This window comes from Protopterus annectens, chromosome 1.part1, assembly GCF_019279795.1.
Source record: "Protopterus annectens isolate FY-2018-M chromosome 1.part1, PAN1.0, whole genome shotgun sequence".
NCBI classification, from domain to species: domain Eukaryota; kingdom Metazoa; phylum Chordata; order Ceratodontiformes; family Protopteridae; genus Protopterus; species Protopterus annectens.
This window is the reverse complement of record NC_056726.1, coordinates 1,890,105,512-1,890,131,352: the sequence shown is the minus strand read 5'-3', so window position 1 is coordinate 1,890,131,352 and position 25,841 is coordinate 1,890,105,512.

The window sequence follows — 25,841 nt, the reverse complement described above, 5'->3', positions numbered from 1 at the left end:
TGATGGTGAGTGTTCTGGAGGGCTATGTGTTGCATGTGGTGTGGTGCAGATGTTGACCTTCTCCTCTTGCCCAGCTATTCTGGTCTTGGCTTGAGAGTGCATGGCTTCCACTTTGGATATATAAGTGCATCTCTCACAAGTGTGAGTGTTGGAAGGTGCGAGTAGAGGGTTGTCTGTGTCCCTGAGGCAGTTGCTACACTGACTCAGAAAGCACAAGTTCACCAGGTTAATAGGAGAAAGCATAGGGAACTGACCTTTAGACATGCAGGGGGGATGGTCATTATTACTAAGTACTGGAACTGTTTCCTTATATATTTCTTTTACAGGAAAAATGTCACTCAAGGTGTCTGAGTCTGCACAGAGCACTGCCAAGCACTTGAGGGGAAACTAATACCTAGACAAGGAAAATGTAAGGGTGAAGTATTTAAGCAGATATTCTGAAGTTAGAAAGAAATCAAGCAGTACTTACTGAAAAATAACGAATTAACTTGTCAAGAATAATGAAAAGAGCGGAGTCGCATGAATGGCTACTGGCTGGCTACTACTAATGCTGGTCTCACCACAACTTCACTCTGTTGGGATACAATACTCCTTTGTTTCTTCTCTCACCAGAAGCAAAATGTTAGCACCAATCTCAAGAAGAGAAGCAGGCCATGGCCTGTTTGGTGATCCACAGTCTTGTCCCAGATGATGCAAGGGTAGGCAGGCTTGCAGCCTTTTTATGGTAGATGCTTTGAATAGCAACCAGACCAATCAGGTATGTTAAGCACAGACACTCACTCTCCATTCAGAAAAAGTCAGGAATCAATGCACTTTGGACCTACTCTCATCAGGATCAGAATATGAGCACAGATTCCAAGCTGTCACTTATAAAGCAGTTATTCAAATTTCTGGTGATCAGCAGTCTCCATGAAATAATGTAACTGCACTCTTTCTCTCACCAGGAGAAAATAGAAGCACTAATATCAGGATGACTACTGAGAAGCAGAATGTGGGCTCTTCAATAACTGGTGGTCTTGTAATAGATGCTTAAAGGTAAGATGAAAAAAAAATGGTTTATCCTAAACACTGCAGTGTGCATGGGAGGAGTTAGATGTGAAATTAGGTAACTTACGTTTTATCATTCTAAACAGTTAAGTTTTAGTGGAGAGTCACTATTTTTAAAACAGCATGATAGATTGAAAGGGGGTGGTCACTTTTGTATTCTGGTACTATTGAATACAGTAGGATGGCAAATAAATTTAAATAGTTGATGGGGAGTGATTTCACAAAATGATAATTTTGTGTTTATTCACACCAGCCAATAAAAGCAGAGAGGAAATGAGATAAATGGTCAAATTAACATACGGGGCAGGCAGCTAGAAAGACAGTGGTATTTAAGAACACAACAGTAACCGGGTGGGAGGATAGAAAAAAATTCTGTCTGACTCAAATGAGACAGAGCTGTGGACTCTTATCAAGTTTTAATATGGAGTTAAAAGCAGAATACAAAAAACCACGGTGTAAAGAAAACAAATCACAGTATACAAAACAAAAAAAGGCAGTGCAGTAATACAGAATACAACAAATAAAAAGCAAACTAACCTTTCCCCTCACACCAAACTGTAGCAGAGTCTGGGTGAGCCTTTCCAGAAAAGCATTGAGGGACTTCTGCATTTACCAGCCTCATGCAATTCATAGCATATAGAATTTCACCTCCACTGTTTTACTCTTTTTTTGCACACCTGTTGAGGCTATTTATATAAAATAATTTGAATATTTAACTATTGTAGCAATGTTTTGTATTTGTTTGTTTGTTTAAACCCCCATCTCTGAGAAGGCATGACATTAAGCAATATTTTCACATACTTCTGCATTTGTTTCACAAAAACTGACATCCTTAAACTGTTGCTTATTCATATGACACAGTGCAAACTTTAGGTCACATATGTGGTTATCAAAATATTATCCATGCAATGTTATCCTTCCCATTTCAATGTGTTTTTCAAACAAATCATTACTTATTTTTTTTAACTGTGTAGAATCAAAGCTATCACTTGAAAATAGGGAGAGTACCATTTTTGCCACCCAGTCATAGTGTAAAATGTGTATTTTGCATTGCCAGTCTATTTAGAAGAATGGAATTTGTTTACTGAAAATTCAGTATATAATAACAAGATTGTGCTTAAAGGAAAAGGTACAGTTTGGTCATTTAGCATCTGTTTATCAACAGGATCAATGGAATACGGTCATCTGGAGAGAAAGATACCTAAGAACAGAATGTATTTAAGCAAGGAAATAAAGGAGACATTCCATTAATAAAAATAACAATACTTATATAAAATGTATGGTAAGGTTAAGCTTATACATTATGTTTAAAATAAAGTGGTTTATTATGATTTCAAAGAACTTAATTTGTCAATGGAGTTTTTTGTTTTAAAAGTGACTTGCCCGCAAGCCTCTTTTCTTTTGATCGAGTCACTGAGTGCGGGAAATGGGGGGGTGAGGTATTTACATAGCACCTGGGAGCTGGGCAATTCATACTAGTGGCTGTTTCTTCAAAACATGTCAGCCATTAAACCTCTTCATTCTGTAAAAGTGTTATCAATATACCTTGTCCCCTCATTTCTCTTTATACATATCAATATGAAGCGGTCCACCAGTGACTGTTCAGCATATATCTCAATTGTACAGATTTACACAGAATGTCCAGATATTTGCCTCATATTTTTGGCCTGTTACTCGAAAAAAATTGCGATTTTTCTGGCATATCATCGCCAAATCTTTGAGGACTGAAGACAGAATACAATGACAGATATTTGATATTCAGACTTCATACCCTTCAGAGAATTCATGCTAATGCACAACCTGTTATTTTATCAACTTCCTAAGTTTGTAATAGCAAGATTTAAAAATTTAAAAACTGTCCCTGTTTAGGGCCTTTGTCACCCAATTATTTATGGCTTTGTCAAGATTTCTTGCCGTAAGAGTTTGAGAGCTATGGTGTTCAGGTAAGTCATAAAAAATAAATAAATAAAATAAACTGAATAAAACAAATCATATAAATTACATTATGATTTAACACTTGCCGTCTGTTACTTCCTTCGTATTAGTAGAACTGGTATTGGTTGATTGTCATATTCCATTCCTAGATCATTTATTTTGATTTTAAGTTATGAGCAGTTATTATTAAGAGCCTTGTCTTCTATCACTTAGAGCTTGGCAAGATGGTTAAGGTATGTACCTCACTTACTCAAAATACAGGATTGATTCTGTTTCTCAAAATTAGATTTGTTTCCTGCTTTCTGCTATGAGCTTTAAACATGGTATAATGTGCCATGATCGGTGTCATGCTGTCAGATGCTGTTTTATGGTGGCAAGAAGTTTTGATGACTTTCATTTGTGTCTGATGACTGCCACAGATGGACATACGCTATAGAAGTCATTGTGTCATATTCTCTTGATTTAGTATTTTGTAGAAGGAAGGGATGATTTTTCATTAGGAGTATAATCTTTTCTGTTTAGACAACCAAGCTCAGAGGATCTGATATTCTTAACTGTTCTGGATTTTTTATCATGCACTAACATGGAAAGGAGGTTTTCTATTGCTTAAGTGATTTTCTGTTATTTTTCCCTTTTCAAACAATGGGTTTACCACTATGCAAAGGGATTCCAAAATTGCCACAGCAGCAGTGCATACAGATATGCCTATATTCACTCTATATGAAGATTGTTCCTTTCCTGAGTATAGCAGTGCAAACATAATTCTCAATAATACATAACAGAAGGAAGAAAATCATAGCAAAAATTAGGAGGTGCAACACCAAGCAGGATTAAATCACTCTCATAACATTAAACAAACAACTCAGAGGGCAAGTAAAGTCTACCAAAGCCAAATTTGAGGTAAATTTGGCCTCCCAGGCCAAGGACAACCACAAGGCATTCTTTAGCTATGCCCGCAACCTCAAAGGCAATGCACAACTATGTGTAGAGCTCATTGTAAATGGAGCCACCTATATTGGATCAGAAGATATAGCAAACCTACTGGCTGCAAATTCAGCTCCAACTTTACCTCTCTCTCCCTATCAACCTTCCCAAAGGAAATACCATCAAATATAACTCCCCCTGCTATCACTAGGGAACAGGTCCATAATGCTATCTCTAAGGCCAAGAACACTGCATCAATGGTCCCAGACAATAACCCAGGATGCCTTCTAAATAGCATGAAACATTATCTATCAGGATCTCTGGAAGTGCTGTTAACAGTAGCCTCCAAACTGACTTCATGCTTCATGACTGGAGAAGAGCAACAGCCATCCCTCTGCACAAAGGTGGGCCATCTAGAGACCCTGGAAAGTACAGACCTGTAAGTCTCACTAGTCTCATATGCAAAGCCATGGGAAGAACTATCATGGAAAAGGTCAATGATATCATAGGAAACCTCCAGACTCTGGACCTAACCCAATTTGGTTTCATCAAGGGCAGATCATTCCTACTCAACCTGGTGGACTTATTTGAGAAGGTGCCAAAAGCAATAGATGAGGGCAAAATGGTTCACACTGCCTACCTTAACCTCGCCAAGGCATTTGACACAATCCCCCTTGTGAGCATTGTTGACAGACTTAAGAGGTTAGGTGCAAACCCTTATGTAACCCAGTGGATATCAAGCTGGTTCACTGACAGGACCCAGGAAGTTACAATTGGAGAGTCCACCTATACAAAGAGGTCAGTCACAAGCTGAGTCCATCAATGATTATTCCTGAGACCACCCCTTTTTGGCATTTATTTCTCTGAAGTCACAGTCAGTGTCAGTGGCCTCTGGCTGACTAAATTTGCAGATGATTGCAAATTAGAAGGTGCCATTGAATCACCCACTGACACAAGCGTTCTTCAAGAGGTGCTGACACAGACAAATAACTGGTGCCAGACTAATGGACTAAAACTAAATTCCAAGAAATGCATAATAGTATCCTCTGGGAAGTCATCTACCTCTGGTAACTATGATATTGACAACACACCCCTTAGAGTTGACCAGGTAGACAAAGACTTGCGGACACACAGACAGTAATATAGCCTTTGACCATCATGTGCCTATAGTAGTGAGGAAATCATTCTATGTTGTGCAACTTATACACAAAGGTATGGCACCTAGGTCCAAGGAAGTCATTGTTCCACTATATTTGACATTCATCAGACTGTCATTGAGTACAATGACTCCTTTGGTATGTACCTAACCAGGCATATCCAACAACTGGAGCATCTACAAAGGTTCCTCATTAAATGACTACACTGTGTAAGTAAAATGTCCTCTGCATACCATCTCAAGGCTCTATCCCCATATTCTGTCTCCTACATGTTGTTGAGGGGAGATCTATGCCTGGCATTCAAGGCATTGTCAGACCCCATTCTGATGGCGCTACTGCATATCCACAAGACAAAAAACTCCAGAATTAAAGACTTAAACCTTGTCTGCGATATAAATATTACCTGCTGGACAGACAAGTATATATCCCAGAGGCTACCCTTTCACTGTAATGGGCTCCCTATCAATATGAAGCAGAGTTCCTCCCTAACCCAATTCAAGTATAACTTGGACAATTGGATGAGGAACAGGAAATCCATCCCTGGCTTGGTGCCTATGTCTCAAATGGACACAGACAGTAAATGGTTGATTTCCCAGGCCTCTGCTTGTAAATGTTTCACCTCCCAAGCCCCTGCTTACACTTACCAAGGACCAGACCTTTTCAGGGATTTGGGATACATGGCTAGGCTTAAAAAGGTCCTTGTGGTTGTTAGCCTAGTAAACACCAATGAACATATACTCCTAAATAGACCTATGATTGAATAAACATCCCTATGAATTAGGTCCTGCTGTAGAATGTATTTTTTTTACTATTGCTTGTTTTGGTTATTCTGACTAACCATTTGCAACCTGGATGCTAAGCACATCCGGGCAAATTCTACAGTTAGCATCAATAGGAAGGGTACCCCCTATCTACTGAGTGAGTGAGTGTATATTATTGTATTAAGGACTGAGCAGGAGGTTCACATACAGGCAAATTAGTAAAACCCTCAGAACAGGAATAGTTCTATTACTACAATAACATGTTTTAAATTAAATAAATAAGGCCAAGCAGAGGCATGTTTTTATTTTAAAAAAAGAAAGAAAGGTTAAAGAACAGAAGGAAGGCATACAATTAAAGTCAATACATGACTTTGTCAAGTCCACTTGAGTATATAATAGATCATGAGTCACATAGACCCATTCTTATATTGGTGGACTCAAGATAAAATGTCATTATCGCTTCAGTCATAGCAGGTTGTTTTTTTTTCACGAGTCCAGTTTGGGATGCATATGCCTGATCTGTTCTTTAATTTGGGGCTATGATTAATTGGGTAATTCTTTAATTATAAGAGTTATGCAAGCCCTCTAATTTCTAATTTTATTTTTTACTGGTCCATCTTCCATACAGGCACTGAGAAATAGATGGAAGCGCTTAACATTTGAAGTCCAAGGCCTTTTTCTGAATGGGAAGCAGCACAAGACCAAGATAGACTGGCCACTAACTAGAGAAAAATACATATTGTTTCTGAAACTAGCCATTCAGCAATCAAAATACCCACAGGAAATTGAGGTATTGGTAAAACCATTCCCAAAAAATATACAATTTCTGTCACCCAAAAGTAAGGACTCTGTTTAAAAAAATAAAAAAATAATACAAAGTTAAGTGCTTTCATCCAAAAATGGACTTCATCAAAACAATAATACATATTGTTTCTGAAATTGGCCAGTCAACAATTAAAATACCCACAAAAAGACATAGGTGGCGAGCTCATAAAGATGTACCCAGTCTTATGAATACTTTCAAAGAGACTACATCCCAGATGACATAAAGCAGACAAGAAACTGATGGTAACAAAGAAGGTATGGAAACAGTTACACCTGTAGTGGATGCAGGTGCTGTGTGTAGAAAAATAATTATAAGAGTTTTTAGACTCACTGCCTGAGAAAAGTAGATCTAGGATGTTTGATATGGTATTAGAAAATAATTTTGGTTCCAATTGAACCAGTGGTAATGGTTCTATGTAAGGAATGGCTACCCTCAACCAGTCCCATCTGGGCACATTAACATCAAATCAAAACCAAGGCATAATCCCTCCCTCCTCTTACAAAGACTCATCAGTGTCCCAGATATCAGTTTAACCCAGATTTTAGCTCCCGTGGCTAATCCTATTTTTACAGATCCTACACTCTCGGGTGACCATATTACAGCCCATCTGCATCAGAATATTAAAGCTAAGGCAATTAAGGGTGATTGCTTTAATGCCTTTGATTTAATTGATGCAAATGGCATACAAAGGGTCACTGAGGCAGGAAAAAACTGGGTCTAAACATCTGATGGCAGCTCTGGCTGCTTTTGGAAAAAAAGGGTCCTCTAAACAGTTTTGAAAAACTGTGACAACTGGATTTTAAATTTCACCATTTACATGGCCATCCTGATTGAAAAAGATCCAAAATATGCCATTCCTCTTCTGGTGTATTTTCTTACAATTAGGGAAGCACTTCATATCCAGGGAGGTTTGGTGTGGTCCTGGTATGATCAATGTTTCAGAAAATTGTCACCCAACATTTGGCTCAGCATTATGCTTGATAAACCTAATAACCCCAACACTGGCAATCCTTTAGACAGTGACACAAATGTTAGTCAATGCTGGGCTTTTGATAAGGGCAAATGTTCCTGACCATCTTGTAGGTTTGCCCACCTTTGTTCCCAACATGGTAAGAATCACCCAACAGTTAGATTCTAGGTGAAGATGGAGCAACCATAAAACAATATGCATCCTTTTGTGATTGACAAATCAATTATATCCAACCAAGACTCAGAATCCAGAGACAGGTATGCTTTTCCTGGTCAAAGAGGGAACTCCTGTCTGGGCCAGGCATGTTGTCAAAACATTGTATTCCCTGGTCAAAGTAGATAAACTGACAACAGAATTGTCAACCTATCCCAACAGACAGGAAGCTTTTTTCCCCATTCAAGTATTCTCCTTATGTTAATACATTTGTGAGAAATCTTCTATCTGTGGAAAAGAAGTAAAAGTTTGCAATCTGCTTGAACTGAAGCTCCAGGCAGGCCAGACTGCTGGCCCCTTCACACACACACACAACCCTCTTTAAACTCTCCTCTCTTGGTCTAGTCATAAAAAAGAATGAAGGGGAATACTGACTCATTAATTATCTTTTTTAATCCAATTGTAGCCACAATTAATGACTTTGTTAGCAGAGAAAAAGAAAGTACGCTACACATCTCTGGAGCAAACTGATCAAGTTATCAGAGAATTCTCAGATACCTGGCATTTTAAGCTTGACTTTCTGTCTTTCTTTCTCCTTCCCATAAGATAAGAAGACTGACTTTTGATGGGTTTTTCTTTTGATGGGAAATTCTACTTTGACATGACAATGCCCAAGAACTACTTCTTGGACTGCTTAGTGTTTTAAACATTCAGCACTGCTTTGCTGATAGGGTCATGCTCTGGCTCAAGTGACTATTCACTGCTTAGATGATTACCTGATAATAATCGAAGGGAAAGAAGTTGCCTCGGAAGGCATGCAAATTTTAATTGATTTATACATCAAATTGGTAGCAACTCTTGCGGTAATCAGACTAGATAGCCCCAGCCAAGTCATTACCTTTTTGGGCTTGGTAATTGATGTCCTGGCTGTAGCATTTAACTTACATTTTGAAAAGCTGTAGCACCTCAGCTCCACAACAGACAATAAATAAATAAATAAACTGTGGTTGAAACCTGTTCTGTTGGCAGAAATTTACACATAGACATCAGTACAGTGCTGAGAAATACAACAAATTAGATTAATATCAGGACTGACATTTGACAAGGTTATGGCTTATGGTCTCAAATGTGGAATCTAGACCAATGCAAGGAATAAATACCTCCCAGTCCCAGTTACAGCTTGCATTTACAGACTGAGCAGAGTGAAAGAATTGTGATGATAGCAGAGACGTGCATAGTTTTTGAAGAATGTTTCACAACTATAATAAACTGTGGTTAGCAAGGTAACAACAAAAAAAAGGAGAGACATCGTTAAAAGCATATATAGATAATTATCTAATTGTTGGTGAAGTTAAGTACACTTGTTTTGGCTGTGATAGTCTTACAAATGATGGCCTTTGCCTAGGAAGGCAAAAGCAAATCTCATTCACAGCAGATAGAGGTCTTTATCAGGAGTACAGACTCTTTTTTAACTGCTGGCTGTTGGATTTACTGCTTGAAGAAAAAAGAACAGTAGAATGATTTTGGAAGAACCAAGTGAAGAAGGACTTGGATTTTATCAAGAACTGCTCAAAAGATTAGCTGGAGGTAGAGACTTTCCTCTTAACACTCTGATTTTGCAGAATATTCATGCTTTTGCCTCATACATACATCTTACCCCTCTTAAAAAAGCTTGATATTTTGGTAAAAAATGAGAATTACATTTGGTCAATAATGATAGACTTTAGAGTTGTATACTCTTCATTGTTCTGCCAATGCATATTAATGCTAAACATGCCATTGCACTAAGTTTTTAAGTGAATTTAAGCAATACTTAATACATTCTCTGATTTTGGGCCTCTGTTCTTCATTATTTTTGGCTACCTCCCTGATTATTGAACAAAGGTTGACAGCTCTGGGAAGAACAACAAACAAATGCTTCCCCTGCACGTCAGGAACTGCACGGCTCCAACTGAATACCTCCAAAACCCAGCCTTCTTCAGTGTACAAAAAGGAGCCCAAAACAAAAATGCTGTATTTAAACACATAGGACCATGCTGATTGGTTAAAAGATAACAATCATATGCTGATCATCAAACAGCATATCAAAAACTATATTAGTATTCCTACTAGTGAATTCACTAGTAGGAATACTAATATAGTTTTTGATATTAGATTTTTTGCAAACTGCAACACAGACTGGGCTGTCTATCTGGCATGTTGTTCCTGCCATTCATTTTATGTTGGACAGACATCAAGACCAGTCAAATTACGTATTTCGGAGCACCTTAGTGACATTAGATGCCACAAAATCACTAATGCACTATACAAACATACACTAATACATAATACTGCCAAGTTTCATTTTACTGTTATTGACAAAATAATTGGTGACAGGACCAACAAGAGTGGTTGGCACAACAAACTGAACCTCAAAGAAAAGAAATGGATTACGAAATTAGGAGCATTATTTAGTCCTGGATTAAATGATTGTTTATAAATTCAACATATTATACAGGCTTTGAGCAACATATGGTACTATTATATTTAGACCTTATATAGATTTATATTGGATTTATTAATTCCAATATTTGAAGCATGCATTCTGATGTAACATGAATTTTGTCTACGTACCTATTTAGCTCATGTATAAATGTTGTTCTACATTCAGTTCATGAGATCATTTACATTTTCATTTTTATTTTTTATATATTTTTTATTTGTCATTATAATATTGACTCTAATAATTAATTATTATATGTATGCACTCCAGCCCTGTGATTGAATGCATTTTTGATTATACAAATTATTTTTTGTTATTTTATGCTGTTTGATGATCAGCATATGATTGTTATCTTTTAACCAATCAGCATGGTCCTATGTGTTTAAATACAGCATTTTTGTCTTGGGCTCCTTTTTGTACACTGAAGAAGGCTGGGTTTCTAACCATTGCCGAAACCGGTATGTTTTGGGATGCCTTTTTGCTGTTGGAGTAGTCTTTATTAAACTGCTCCTTTGGACACTATTCATCTGCTTGATGCTGGCTCATTTTTTGTTGTTGGAGCTCTGGGAAGAGACACGATTATCTCTAATACTTTTGTGTTTTCTTCATCATAAGTGAAGTTTTGATTTTTTTCTTGCTTTGTCTGACATTTAAATAAAGTACACTGAACTTGTAAAATCTGCCTCAAGAGTCTTTTACCTAATGCACTGTTCATTTTGTCAGGCTGGAAATATTCAGTTATCCTAACAGATTGCAACATTTTATTCCTGCTTCACAGCCTACAGTGAACCTACAATTGAGTGTTTCTATAACAGGAAAGAAAGAGAGAAATAGACGTGGAGAAATATTATCGCCAATTTATCTAAAATTAAGAGGTGTGTGGAACCTCTAGGAAAACGCAACACAATAATGCAGTCCATGGTGACTTTTTATGAGGAAAATGAGTCTGCCAACAGACAACTGGGCAGTCTTATAAAACAAATACATTTGTTGGCATCTATTTTGACCACTGCAAAGACTACCTGACAACTAAAAATACACTCAAAAAAGATGATGATATTGACGTATAATCGATTGTCTTTAATTAATATGCAACCAAAGAAATGTGGTCTCAGGTTGACAGAGCCAACATTTTTCTCTTAAGCAAGTGTACTGTTCTATTGCATTTAGTTTTCAGATTTGTCTCTTACCAACAAATGGGGGAGTCCCTTAAGGATTACATGGCCATGGAAGGTATAAACTGTTTTGACTATAGTAAACTGAAAAAGAACTAGGGCTGATATGTTTTCTGAAAGGCAAACATTAAAATGTCACAGCTATATATTTAACATTAACATTTTCTGAGTGTCACGGTGTGGCACAGTACATTTCCCCATAATAAATACATGTGTTGTTGATCTCCTATCAACTCATGTCAATATAAATATAGACATACATTATATTACTTTAGAGGCCATATTTTTTATAATCTCTACTGCTTAATGATGGTGCTATATTTTCACTGATAATTTCCTGTTCCTCTAATGCTCTGCAATGTACACCAGTGTCACTTCTGAGAAATCACTACATGTTAAAACTTTGTATGATATTTCCTGTTTATTTTGTTTTAATTATTTTCATTATTTTTGCATACTTACGTTCTTTAAAGTTTGTCTAACCTTTTCTATATTGCATAGATACTATTTCTTGTAGCTTTTCTTATCGGGCCTTCACTGAAAATGAATAATGTAACCCTGTCAGACTTCCTTAGTAAACAAAAGCAAATAACTAACTAACTAAATAAATAAATTTATAATCACCAAATAAATAGCAACACGAAACTGCAAGAGCTCAAATGTCTGATTTAAAACACAATATACATTTCTGACTAGAACCAGGAGCAAAATGATAGCTACATTATCTGCTAACAAAAATTGAGAGAGCATTCTCAAGTAATGTACATAAATGGGGACTATATTACATTGACGAACGCTTAAATGTTCAAATCTCTAAAGGTCGACCTTTAGAGATCGAACATTTAAGTGTTCAAAAATCTAATAAAAGAAAGAAAAAAAAAAGGTAAACTGAAAGGGTTTTAGCAGGGGGGCAATCCCCCCTGCACCCCCCACATACCCCCTACTTAAATATACCAACTCCGAGATCACACTTCAGTGCATGGCAGAGCGGAAAGGGTTAATTTCCCATTCCCTACACTGTAGCGCGATCCTGGAGTTGGTATATTTAAGTAGCGGGGGGTGTGGGGGGCACAGCACCCACGTGGGAGGTGCAGGTGGGCTTGCCCCCCCCCCCTGCTTACACCCTTTAGTTTTTTTTGTTTTAGTTTTATTTATTTTTTTTTTTAATTTTTAAAGATATTCGAACACTTAGCTGTTCGATGTCTAAAGGTCAACCTTTAGAGATTCGAACATTAAAGCATTTGTTTATCTAATATAGACCCCATAAATGGGATTTTCAGAATGTCATTAAGACTACTGATATGCTAGTTGTAATAACTGTAATATTATCAGCTTGTGAATCCTCGATTAAAACTGTGCAAACTAAGCATGCCACTAAAAATCTGCTGTCATCTAAAACACACAGAAAATGTCACCAACTGAAAAATATGTTTTAGATGTGGATAGGGAGACACATTGTAAAGTATTATTAGACTAGAGATGTTTTCCCCAACAAAAGTTTGAATTTTTAATCAAGCTGTTAGCAATGAAAATGGAAATGTTTTGCCTATTTTTTTTTCAAACCAAGCTTCTACCAAAAGAAAATACAAATGCTATGCATTTCATACATGAGATTTTTGAGTGCGCCGCTGCTAATGAAACTGCATCAATAGAATGGGATCAAAAATGCTATACCAAAAGAGTCATCCCATTGTCTCTGTGCCATGAATAAGTTAGCTAAATGTACAATATTATTGAATGGGAAGGAATGGAATGGATTACTGCATTCTGGAATCATAGTCACACTGGTTAGGGAACTTCATATTTACAAGTATAAATCCTATGCCAACAGAAAGGTAAACGTTTTGTCGCTTCATGAAGATAATAATGAATATCGTATATAAACACATGTACAAATTCAGATTGTGTTAGGTAAAGTCCTGCATAATGTAGCTTTAGTTTTGAATATAAGACATGATATAGTAAGCCAATATCTATCATTATTCAATGCACTGCAGAAATTTTGGGGAGGGAGCACAGTCAGGTAACTGCTGCCTGAATATATTTCTAGTAATATTAAAAGCATGCAGTTCTGAATATAGCTGTAAGATGTGGTATTGTCAATTGTGGCCTGACACCGTGTTAAAACACGTCATAATAAAACAGGAATAAGTACCGAAGGGAAATATGAACAAGGAGGTCAAACATAGAACCAGATAGGCTGCAGCCAACTGGCACAGAGTGACAGGTGTTTTTTTGGCAAATAATGCCTAGGAAGCTGAAAAGTAAGTTGTGCAAAACAATGACGCAGCCAGTACTACTGACTACTGTATGGCACAAAAACCTGGGAAGTAAAGGCAAAGCAATTGCAGAGGCTAGAGGTGATGGATATGAAGTGCCTGAGATGGGTGGTAGGATGCACACTGTGGGACAGACAAAAAAATGAAGACATAAGAGCAGAATCCAATGTAGCTCCAGTTGCAGACAAGGTGAGGGAGAACAGATTCTAGTGGTTCAGGCTCATGTTCAGAAAAGCAGAGGACAGTCTTGTGAAAACGATTTGGGAAAGACAAGAAGAAGGCAAGAGGAAATGAGGGCATCCAGCAAAAAGTTGAATGTATTGTGTGAGAGAAATCATGGGACAGTCAGGCATGAGTGCTGAAGAAGGTAGAAGAGTGTCATGGAAGACAGAGAGATGACAGCAGACACATTACTCCAACCCCATGTAGCAAATAGGAAGAAGGGGGCTGATGATGATGATGATGATGAAGAGTTTAAACTTCAAATGGAACTAACATCTGATTTTTGGCTAGAAGGCAATGAAGAGCCTTTGTGTTACCATGCAGAACCTGTTGTTTAGTTGGGGAAAGAAATAACAACATAAAATGACAGAAACATATGTGTCTGCTACTTGAAAACTCACTTGCTAAGTTAGTGGAAAAAGTCACTAAAAAGACTGAGGGGAAAAAACCCAGACCCACGATTGGATCATTTTTAAAAAATTCCAGGCAATAAAATAGTAAATTATGCCATTGTGGATACAGAAAATTAAAACTTTTATAGATAATCACACTGAAAAATAAAGGGATCTGAACAGGGGGTCTATATTAGAAGACCAAACATTTAAAATTGCGAACGCTCTAAAAAACGAAAATGCCGGACTTCGGAATCATTATTGTGGGGGGCTGCACATTTTCACTCTTTAGAGCGTTCACAATTTCAAACTTTCGGTCTTCTAAGAACAGGAACCTAGACCTCCAATTTTAAGATTAAAACAGAGGGCTAGTGAGAAAAAAGACTCCCAGAAGCAGGTACTTAGAGAAACAACATTTACTGAGGTAAAAGTTAATGGATTAACAAATTCCAGAGCTGAAGAAAATCATAGATGAGTTGCCAATTTTAGCTGAATAAATTTAAAAGATGGAAGACCTAAACTTGTATTCTTAGATGAAGAGTCTATTAATATCCATTTCACATCAGTGCAATTTCAAAAGTGGTCCTGACTGGGCAGATTTACAGACATGCAATGAAAAACTTAAGAAAGCACAAATGGAGAATGATTTAAGCAGGGCCATGGAAAGTAAATTTAGACTACAAGGAGAGGCAGATGTGCAGGTTAGCCCTGTGTCATACCACACTTTGGGCTGAAGAATGGAATGACTAGTATACAGGCTGCACAATGGCAGAGATTTTTTACTTATTTAAAATTTGTTGTCCGGAAAACTCTGACTAGGACAGAGCATATTTTCACCAGAGGCCTGGGGAAAAACACTCCAGACACATGTCTTTAGAATGTGGGAGGAAAATGGAGTACCTGGAGAAAACCCATGCAAATGCAGGGTGAACATGCAAACTCCACACAGAAGGCACCCCAGCTGAGAATCAAACCAGACAACTACTTGCTGTGAGGTGACAATGTTAACCAGTGCACCACTGTGCCACCCGATATGAAATGCCAGATTGTTTGTTAGCTCCAAAAACATTTAAAATACCTGTAATGAAGCTTGAACATAGTCGTATTTGGGATGGCACTTAGAAATGGACAAAACCAGAAGGCACCGTAAGGTTTTGTAAACTGAATCACATAGCCAAGGTTCACACATATGTGATGTACCAACAGGATGAACTCACAGAAAGGGTCTGACTGAAGAGATGATAAGCCAGCAAGCAAAGGAGAGTAGTACTGCAGAAGCTAAATTCATCCTCAAGTCTTGGTAAGTACCTTCATGAGGTGGACCCTGTTTTTCACAAAATCTCTCCAAGACAACACTGATATAAAGACTGTATTTATATAGCATATAACATGGACAGAAGTATGTCAAAAATTAAAAAAAGATAGCTGGGTGCACAAGACATAGGATAAAAAGTGCCCAATCCTGGTAGGCACTCTGGTGCCAGGACTAGAAAAAATGACAGTGTAGAATCCTCAAAATACGGAACATTCCTGTAAATGGGGTTAGGTCAGACCCAGGGGGAGAATGCCCCCACCCCCCACTGTAGAAGGAAGTAGCCGTCCACAAAAATCACAAAAACTGATAGTCCAGAGAAGAGCCATAAAGATGATGGAGTGGACTGTTGAGGATAAGAAAGAAATTATGTATTGTTACTATTATGTAAAAAGCCCAGAATTTCCAAATACAAGATATACAAAAAGATTAAGAGAAAAATTAAGAGGAAAGAAAAATACATTGTACTTCCACAAAGAAAAACTGTCAGAAGCCTCAAATAAAAATGTGTGCTCATTAATACAACAGATTTGTGAAAAACATTATATAGATCAAGGAACTTTGATCAGTTTGGAAAAAGAAGCATCTGAGAAACTGCGAAAATATTAATAAAATCTAGAGATATATGAAAAGTATAAAAAAGAAAGATGGACATGGGAAAGAAAGAGAGATTTTATATGGTGCAATATTTGTGCAAAGCTGAAAGCCAAATTAACCAATACAAGAATGGCAGCCCTAAAGATATTCAAAGAGAAATATAGGCAAAGGCATCTAGATATGGAATAATTCAGAATAAAGAAAATAATATCATAAAGAAGGAATGCAGAAAAGAAGATTAGTAAAGTAGAAGTTAAAAACATAGAAGCTGAAGTTACGGAATGCCTGCAATGTGACGGATTGGCTGTAGAAGGTCTAATACAGGTTACATCACAGCATGAAGGAACGAGTTCCCAAAGTAAGAAGAAATAGGAAGATCAGGAGACATCTGAAGAAGAAATATGGACATGAGAAAGAAAAAAGAGATTTAATATGATGTAATATTTATGCAAAGTTGAAAGCAAAACTAATCAATACAAAAAGAGCAGCACCAAAGATATTTGAAGAGAAACACAGGCAAAGGAATCCAGACATGGAAACCTTTACAATACAAATAAATAAGAAGGCAAAGAGGAAAAGTAGAAAAGAAGATCAGTAATGGAGAATTTAAAGAAATAAAAACATGAGGTTATATAGTACCTACGAAGTGAAGGATTCAGTGTAGAAAATCTAACTCAAAAAGTACCACAGCAGAATAGAGCAATATAAATCGTCCAAATTAAGGAGAAACCAGTGTAACAGGAAGCAAACAATCAGTTGCTATATGAAGATATTTTGGAGCCTTTCACAGAAAACAAGTACAAACATTAACTATGAAGCTGGACAGCAAGGGAAGGAAAATGGCAACTCTGGAGCAGTCAATGTTGATTAGTGATAGGCCACTGAGTCCCTATATGACAGAGCAACGGATGACACAGGATGAAATTGAGGAAAATGTGTCACAGAAAGATGCAATAGAACTTTCTACAGAATGCCCGCAGAAAATGAAGAACAAAAATGTGCCCTCAGTTTAGAAGAAAATAAGCCAAGAGAAGATTTGCTTGATTTAGTAGATATAGATAGATAGATATATTAAGATCAATGAATGAAATAGACTAAAGAAGGTCAGTAAAACCCAAAAAAGTCATAAGTCTGATAAACAAATGAACACATTTATTAGGACTGTCCATAGAGTCCATGCGATATAACAGAAGTAAACAGGATATATTACTGTGCAGCTAAATTAATAATAGATAAAATTCTATCTCAAGAACACTGGGCAGTAAGGGAAAGGAAAGGGAGAAACTGAATGCCATCATGAAATTATTATCGAACAGAGAGAACTATAAAGCAGTAAAGACAAGAGAAGTGTCACTGTTAGACAAGTAGAGAAGAGGGAACAGATCAACAAAAATACTCAGAAAGGTAGACGTGAAAAAAGCAATGCACAATATTATAATGCATCAGGATCTATCATGCACAATTGCAAATCATCATCTTCTTTCGGCTGTTCCAGTTAGGGGTCGCCACAGTGGATCATCTGTTTCCATTTCTTCCTGTCCTCTGCATCTTGCTCTATCACACCAACCACCTGCATGTCCTATCTCACCACATCCACAAACCTTAACTTAGGCCTTCCTCTTTTCCCGATACCTGGTAGCTTCATCCTTAGCATCTTTTTCCCAATATACTCAGCATCCCTCCTCAGCACATGTCCAAACCAATGTAACCTTGCCTCTCTGGCTTTGTCTCCAAACCTTCCAATCTGGGCTGACCCTCTAATATACTTATTCCTAAACCCGTCCACCCTCGTCACACCCAGTGCAAATCTTAACATCTTTAACTCTGCACATCCAGCTCAAACTCCTGCCTTTTTGTCAATGCCACTGTCTCCAACCCATATAACATAGCTGGTCTCACTACACTCTTGTAGACCTTCCCTTTCACTCTTACTGGTACTCATCTGTCACAAATCACTCCTGACACTCTTCTCCACCCACTCTATCCTGCCTGTACTGTCTTCTTCACCTCTCTTCCACACTCACCATTACTCTGAACTATTGATCCCAAGTATTTAAACTCATCCACCTTTGCCACCTCTACTCCTTGCATCCTCACCATTCCTCTATCCTCCCTCTCATTCACACACATATATTCTGTCTTAGTCCTGCTGACCTTCATTCCTCTTCTCTCTAGAGCATATCTTCATCTCTCCAGGGTCATCTCCACCTGTTCCCTACTCTCACTATAGATCACAATGTCATCTGCAAACATCATAGTCCACGGGGAATCCTGTCTGATCTCATCTGTCAACCTGTCCATCAGCATTGCAAATAAGAAAGGGCTCAGAGCTGATCCTTGATGTAATCCCACCTCCACCTTAAACGCATCCATCATTCCCACCGCAGACCTCACCACTGTCACACTACCCTTGTACATATCCTGTACCACTCTTACATACTTCTCTGACACTCCCGACTTCCTCATACAATACCACAACTTCTCTCTAGGCATCCTGTCATATGCTTTCTATAAGTCTACAAAAACACAATGCAACTCCTTCTGACCTTCTCTGTACTTCTCCATCAACACTCTCAGAGCAAACATTGCATCTGTAGTGCTCTTTCCCGGCATGAAACCATACTGCTGATCACTAATCATCCCGTCCCTTCTTAACCTAGCTTCCACTACTCTTTCCCATAACTTCATGCTGTGACTGATCAATTTAATCCCTCTGTAGTTACTGCAGCTCTGCACATCACCCTTATTCTTAAAAATCGGTACCAAAACGCTTCTTCTCCATTCCTCAGGTATCCTCTCATTTTCCAAGATTTCATTAAACAATCTGGTTAAAAACTCCGCTGCCATTTCACCTAAACACTTCCGTGCTTCCTTAGGTATGTCATCTGGACCAACGGCCTTTCCATTCTTCATCTTCATAGCTATCCTTAATTCCTCCTTGTTAATCCATTGTACTTCATGATTCACTATCCCAACATCATCCAACCTTCTCTCCCTTTCATTCTCTTCATTCATCAACCCCTCAAAGTACTCTTTCCATCTGCTCAACACACTCTCCTCACTTGTGAGTATGTTTCCCTCATTATCCTTTATCACCTTAACCTGCTGCACATCTTTCCTAGCTCGGTCCCTCTGTCTAGCCAATTGGTACAGGTCTTTTTCTCCCTCCTTAGTGTCCAACCTTTCATACAACTCTTCATATGCCTTATCCTTTGCCTTCGCCACCTCTGTCTTTGCCATGCACCTCATCTCCTTATACTCCTGTCTACTTTCTTCATCTCTCTGACAATCCCACTTCTTCTTTGCCAACCTCTTTCTCTGTATACTCTCCTGTACTTCCTCATTCCACCATGTCTCCTTGTTGTCCTTCCTCTGTCCAGATGTCATACCAAGCACCTTTCTAGCCATCTCCCTTACAAGCTCTGCTGTAGTTACCCAGCTATTTGGTAACTCTTCACTGGCACCCAGTGCCTGTCTTAACTCATCCATGATAAACTAAAAATATCAGCACAGGAAGAAACACTTAGAAGATGCACAGATAAATATAAAAGAAAAATACAAAATAAGCAATTTATTGACAACTTCAAAATGTTTTATAGAGAATTGGGAAACAAGGTAAAAGAAGTTGAAAGACCACCCGAAAAAAAGAAGAAATAGATACATTATGGAGAAGTATTAATGAGGATCTTGTGGAACATAACGTTATAAGACGTTGAAAGGTACAGAAAATGAAATGGGATGAAATAACAGCCAAAGAGATTGAAACAAAGTTAAGAAAAGCCTCTAATTGGAAAACAGCAGGCCCAGATGCAGTACCTAACTGCTGGCTAAAAGTATTAACATCTTTGCACAAAGATTTAGCCATGAGTAAGAACTACTTATATGCACATAATAAAAATGTAACTAAGGATTAGGGCGAAACACAGCTCTAAAAGGAAGTAAAATGAAATGTCACTTATAAATCTCATCAACCTTCAGTCAGCTCAGCTAGTCCAAAAAAGAGATTTACGTCCAACTTAAAAATCCATTTCTTTTATTACAGCAGGTACCAGAGTTAGCGCTTTCACCTTGCGGTTTCATCAGACTCACTACAAAGTACAAAATCAATGAGTCTTAAATACTAAAAAAGGCGGGAAAACACAATCAATTAAGCTTGTTAACAACAAGTTCATTCCTTAGCAACCAACTCAGTCAATAAAATCTACTACATACATATTTGCATAGACACTTGCATAACACAATAGGTTAAAAACATAAAAAACCAAACTACATATTCATACACTTCTAACTAATATCATAAAAACATTAAGTACAAACTTTATTTGACTTTCAATCTCCTCATCCTTATAAAAAGGGGAAGAATCTAAGTATGGCATGGAATGACTACAAAAAAGCATTTGATAGTATCCCACATTCATGGATAAAAAGAGTGCTTAAAAATGTATAAGATACATCCTACACTGATCAACTACTTTACAATGACCATGAAAAAGTGGCAGACCACTTTGCAATTAAGCCATGACAAAGGGCAAATTATTATTCTAAAGATAAAAATTAAAAGGGGGATATTCCAGGGTGACTCCCTCTCACCTCTGTTATTCTGCTATTCGGGAACCTGTCAGCAGAGGTGAGGGTACCTTGTTACATTTACAATTGTTTTTGATTTATATGAAAGCAGTTTAGGAAACTATTTTTGCATTAATTGTATGAAATGTTTTTCAGCTTATAATGTAATTAACCAACGCTGTGACTCATAGGTGGCAGAAACTGTTGATTACTAGGGGGGGGGGGGGCTCAGAAGGTAAGAGGGGCACTTAGTGATCTAAAAAGGGCAATTTTTTGTAGCTATTTACTGCCACAACATAGGTTCACTTGGAGGACATTTTAAGTTTAGCCAATTCCCTTTTGGTGATTCAATTAACATTTTCTGATTGGTCTTACCTATCCCATGGCTGATAATTGTATAACTAGCCCTAGGAGAATAACTATGATCATACCATGGATAATTTGAGGGGACCTATGTAAGGGATGCAGCATTTAAGAACTACCTATATCCATTACTGGCATGAGGGGCAATCCTGGAGTACATTTTCTATTACCCATCCTTAGATCCAAGTTGTATTTGAATATGGATGGATGAGCTTTGTTTTATTTTTATGGATAGTCTGTTCTGGAACAGTGGTAGCCTATGTGATATATATATCCATCTCTTCACAACATTCAGTTTAGATACCTGGACTAAGTATTTCTGATGCCATTTGACTTGCTGATGTTCAGTATGTCCCTCTGTATTAGGTCAGAGGATGCCTTGTATGCCAGATGTGTCAGCTGTAAGCACTCTGTAGGATACTGAGTATAGTAATAAATCTTTGAGGTGGTCCATGCAAGACTTATTGTTTAGGCCCTAAACCCTTTTAGTAAGGTATCTCAGAAGGTATTCCAACTGTTGCATGGGGCTGGACAGATACATGCCAAAGTGGGCTTTATACAAAATGATTGACCTAATGAGAGCTTTGTAAAGGGGGACAACAACATCTCTAGATCTGGTCACAGTCAATTTGTTTATAAGCTGTGCAATATAGAAAAGGCTTTCTTATGACTCTGGGCACATGTTGGTCAAAAGTTAGGTCACTGTACATACAAGTTCCCAAATGTCAAACAATTGGGTCAGTTCTCAGAGGGCATTGTCATGATTTTGACACCAGTTATTTTTCGGGTCAAACCTTCCTGCATGACAGTTAAGTAATTTGAGGATTCAATAACTGCTCCTAGCTTGCAGTCATCTCAAACTTAGCCTGCCAAAGCCCTTTGGTATTTCCTTTTACCTTTCAGATGTATATGCCAAACCAAAAAAGTCTCAGCACTGAACCCTGGGGGACTCCATTAGTGACTGATCTCTTCCCCTATTTTGATCTCCTGCATCCTGTGGGCAAGTTGGCAATCCAGCTAGTGATGCAATGTGTTTGCTCCTACATTATTCATCTTTTGTACTACACCTGAGTAGGGGATTGTGTCAAAAGGCTTGGCCAGGTCAAGGTAATGTGGTGTGAACTGTTCCATTGCTTTGGTAATAAGAGTAAAGCTTAAAATTTGCCCATGATTTTGAGCCTTTCACACTTTCCTCTGGGCTGTTTTCAAACACATTTTTAAGGCCATGCATACATGTATGCATTCTTTGATTCACCTTCCTGATTGTAGTAAATTATATTCCTTGTATAATGCAACACCAGTTGTTAGAATGTGTTTTAAATTTCTAGTTTTGAACAGTCTTTTAATAAGCAGTGAAATACAATGTATGAACGAATAATGACAAACCTACCCATTTCAAAAAATTTCAACCATAAAAGGCCACTCAAACTTCTGTCATTACAATCCACCAATATCAGTAAATATGCAAAATGTCTGCAGAAGTTAGTCATTTATTTATTTTATTTATTTATTTATCATTTGCTGACCGGGAAAGCCCGACTAGGTTCCACAGAGCCTGTTTTCAGCAGAGGCCCGGGGAGAAATGCTCCAGGTGATTGTGTCAAAAGGCTTGGCCAGGTCAAGGTAATGTGGTGTGAACTGTTCCATTGCTTTGGTAATAAGAGTAAAGCTTAAAATTTGCCCATGATTTTGAGCCTTTGAAATGGGTAGTTTTGTCATTATTGGTTCATACATTGTATTTCACTGCTTATTAAAAGACTGTTCAAAACTAGAAATTTAAAACACATTCTAACAACTGGTGTTGCATTATACAAGGAATATAATTTATTTAGTCATCTAAATAATTCCACATTAAAGGGATCTCTAACTAATGAAAAGGTTGCTGCTTGGAAACACTTTTATATTTCATTGTTTCATCTACAAATAAAGTGGCTATTGCCCGTGAAGAATAAATTATCTACGTTACAGTAAAAAATAATAAGCTAGTAATATTGCAATAGGGAATGGATTGCAAACTGATAACAGGTTCATAGTTACTAGGTGACTCCTCCAAAGGAGGACATTCACAGGACTGCAGCATCCACTCCCTTTAAAGTACAACACAGTACACTACCAGGGATCCATCTGCATACTGTGGGAGCAGAAGACCCAGCCTTCTGTATCAAAAGTAAGGCTACTACCTGTTGTGCTACTAACAGTGCAAACAAACTTGGAATAAGCAGAACTAAACTACTCTTCCCCTGAAGCTCTCAATTCCTTGTAAAATGTATTTATTTAACATTTGTTTACCAGGAAAGGAACAAAGCCAATTTTCAGCAGAGGCCCAGGGAGAAATGCTCCAGATGCATCTCTTTGTAATGTGGGAGGAACCCCACACAAGCTCCACCTCAGCCAAGAATCAAACCAGAGAACCTCTTGCTGTGAGGCAACCATACTCCCACTGCACCATCAACTTGACACAACTAAACCTCTCAGTTTCATAGCAGAATAAATCTGGAAAAAGCCAACATTTATTTGGTGGGGGACCAGGGACACATTTTAAATATTGCTTGTGTAATCTTAGAAAGTTGCTAAAATAGTGTTTTGTGTTACCATGTGTTTCCAAAAAAGAGCTATAATTATTTAGTGAATTCTGTTCTCACTGATTTGCCAGAAAACTACAAATTTTAAGAGGAACAGACCAAAAATAAGAGCCAAATGTTCTGTGAAAATCTAGATAGTTGAGGCCCATGGACTCAACTACCTGAATTAAAAGTGGTGATATGGGTAGAGAATGCAGCCTGTTGTATCTAAGGTACAGGGTTTGAGCATAGTTAATTCTAACTACCAGTTATAAGTAACTGGGGCCACACACACACGCGCGCACACACACACACACACACACACACACACACACACACACACACACACACACACACACACACACACACACACACACACACACACACACACACAAACAATATGAGTGGACATCAAATCAGAAGTAGTCAAGAATCAGTCAGCAACCAGACGTAGACAGGAATCAGACAGCAACCAGAAGTAGACAGGAATCAGACAGCAAGTGAAAGTGTTAAAAAAAACAAAAACAAAAGAAAAACAGATATAAAAAGAGGACTAGAGAAGAAGAAAAAAAAAGGAAAGTTCACAAATATAATTTAATGGATAGAGATCTTCTGGCACAATGTCATGTTTTCAAATATTTGACACAGGAATGGTTAAGAATGGGTGAATTGAAACCAGAAGATAAAAGGCTAATGATAGCAGCCCAAGATTGTGGGGTTCATACATGTTGTCTTACAAAGTTCACTAAAAAGTAGGAAAATGGGCAAATCCAGGTTGTTTAAAAGAGAACTGGAAGCATCTCATTGCTTGTTGTGTGATATTCATGCCTGAGGGTCTGTATACTGAAAGGCACAATAATATGACAAGACTATAGCACTGGGAATTGTGCAAACTTTGCAATACAGAGGTAGTTGAAAAGCACTGGAAATATGAACTACAAAGCATATTCAACAATGATGAAGTTTATATCACTTGGGATCCCCTGTAACCATCCATTCCAAAAAACAGATGCAAGAAAAAAACAGATACAGTAGTTCAAGAAAAAAGATAAAAATAACAAGGACCATTGAAGTTGCTTCACCAAGCAACTGTAGTATGCCAGGCTGTGCAAGCAGAAATGAGAGCAATGTGAAATAAAGATACCCAGACAGTTCCAATAGAAGTAGGAGCAATAGGATTAATGAAAAAAGAACTGGCAGCTGTACTTAACTATGCTACCAGTACATGCAACCCCAATTCATACTTCTCAACTGTCCCTGATTTTCAGGGACGTCACTGATTTTGACTCAAATTTTAACTCTGTCCCTCTTAATCCCTCCTAAAATTACTAACTTTTGGAGGAAAGGTGGTGATTTAAACTTAATGAATAATGACAATAAGAGTTATAAACTTCTTTTACTTCAGAAAATGTGTATTAATTCATATGCTCTGATTCTGTCAATGTTTCAAGTTAATAGCACTAATATTTTAAAAGTGTCCCTGATTGTCCCTGATTTTTTCTTGACTTGTCCCTGATTCTGTTGAAATTTGTCCCCAATTGGTTGAGAGGTCTGAACCCCATATGAACTACAGAAGGAAGCAATTATGGGCACATTGCAGGTGCTGAGAAAAGAACTGTTGCCTAACAATAAAGACTGAAGCAGTATTAATTTCCTGAAATTTAATTGGAGTCCATTCCCATCATAGTATTAGACAACCAAGACAGTTTGAAAAATTAATCAGTGAAAAGATATAGCTGTTAATAAGACTTTCTATAAGCACCTTACCCTACTTACCCTACTGGGGTTTAAAAGAAATAAGCAGACATGATTTTAATTTTTTGGCTTAAAAAATATACGACAGTGGTGATGCAGGTTACAAATAATACACTGCTGAAAAGAGATGCTAGGTGGCATTATTACTTAAAGGAACCCAACTGTTGCATACTGTGAATATCTTTTTGCTGAATACCTTTTTAGAGCAAAAAAGAACAAAATATATCTGAATGTTTGCACTGAAATCAGTATTATAAATGTAACGTGCTTTATGTGCTATGTAAACATAATTTTGTCAAAAATGTCAAGACAGTAAACTATTAAACCCAGATACTTCATCATGGTTGTTGCATGTACCTGTTAG